Genomic DNA, 1947 nt, shown 5'->3' with positions numbered 1-1947 from the left:
TATCAACGATGGAACCAAACCATCCCCTAGTAAGAGGGCGCGAGTGGGGAGAGGTTTACTAATATGGATGTTGACTTGTTAAAATCCATCAATGAAAGGCTTGCCAAACTTGATATCTTGGATATATTACGAGAGGACATGAATGTATTATGTGCTAGTCTAGAATTCATTCAACGTCAGATTGATGATCTAAGGAAAGAGAACACGGCGCTGAAAGGTACTGTAGACTCTATTCATGGCAAGGTGGAGGTGGTGCAAAGGGAGAACAAACATCTTAAAGAAACCTTGCTTGGTGTACAGTGTCGATCAATGCGGGACAATCTAATATTTTCAGGGATACCGGAGAATGAGGACATAGTCCGAGACTTTATGTCAACTCAACTAAAACTGCCCACTGATGTTGTGCGTAATGTCACTTTCTCCAGAGTCCATAGAATAGGTAAGGCCTCTGGAAATAGGCCACGGGCTATTTTTGCATGTTTTGACAAATTTAAGCAAAAGGAAATGACGAAGAACATCGGCAGAGAACTCAGAAACACTGATTTTGGAATGAATGATCACTTTCCCACCGAGATCAATGAAAGGAGAAAAAAAAAATCCCATGACCGAAACGCATTTAGATGCGTCTGTAAATGATGGGCAAATGAACATTCATGGATATAGTCTACTAAGAAGGGATAGGAATAGGAATGGTGGGGGTGTAGCACTGTACTATATCAGCAATCAGCATACATTTTAGCAGGCAGGGCATGACCTTAACTGTATGTCACAGTAGACACGCCACTATGGGCATCTCCTCACCAGGCAGCCACTATTGGTGGGGATGGCTGGGTATCAGACCCTCCGCTGCCCTCTAAGGTGTCCCTATTTGGAGACTTACCTGTACTGGGTTGACCAGCGCCAACAGGATAGCAACAGAGATCGCTTATTTATCTTGCGGTGATTTCTAATATAAATGGGAAAGGACTCCACCACATAATTCGAATAGAACCAACAATTGCCATGAGCTATGCCTCGAGCACACTGTGGTTCTGAAAACAACATGGTCTAAGCATTACTTCAATTAGTTGGGTCCATCCGTTCAGACCACATGCATTGACCTGCACCTCTTTCTGCTAATATACCATTGCAATGCTCTAAAAGCAGAAGCAACTGCCAGTGGGCTGGACAGACCATAATATTCATCATAACCCATGGCAAAACACTAAGGTTTCCAAAGAACTGAACGGCATGCAACTAAATTCACGCCCTACAGAATGTCTTTATTGATTTGCCCTCACTAGGTAAGGACCATCATGCCCCTGTAAGAAAGAGTTACAGTTGCCGGTGCTCGTCCATCTCCAGCGAGTGGATTGATGACTGCGGTAGGCTTTTTCTCAAAGAAATCATGCGCCAAAGTCTTAGGCACGCCAAGTCTAAAATAGAAATTTGACCATGAACAGAATACCTAGAAACATTTACCGTAATTATGCAAAGAAACTATGCCAAAGCAAAAAAAGTTATCTTTACAACAATCTTTAATGATTTCTAAAAAATGCATTCTAAAAAAGCGTATGACAAAAAGTTAAGGGGCCTTACTTGGTACCTACATCTATCTCATCATGCCCCATCTAGTGTGGAGGATTGAAGGGAAAATAATAAGAACCAACCCACGTTTGATATTGCCAATCATTTTACAGATTTTTTTACAAAGAAAATTATTTACTGGAGCAACAATGTAAACATACATTCTTCCAAACAAGCTATTGTCAAACAATGGATTGATGATCATAATATGCCAGCAACACAGACCTGCTCTTTTAGTCTTGCAAAACGGAAAAGAGATGTCAGTACGAAGGAGGTGTTAACCTATTTGAAGTCCAATACCCTACGCGCTAATCTACAGAATTATCGGTCTTTATTGCGACAATTTTTTGCTCGCTGTGCTGCTCCCCAGAAATTGCAGTT

Source organism: Salvelinus sp. IW2-2015, linkage group LG1 (assembly GCF_002910315.2).
Source record: "Salvelinus sp. IW2-2015 linkage group LG1, ASM291031v2, whole genome shotgun sequence".
In the NCBI taxonomy this organism is placed as follows: domain Eukaryota; kingdom Metazoa; phylum Chordata; class Actinopteri; order Salmoniformes; family Salmonidae; genus Salvelinus; species Salvelinus sp. IW2-2015.
Note: the sequence above shows the minus strand (reverse complement) of the source record.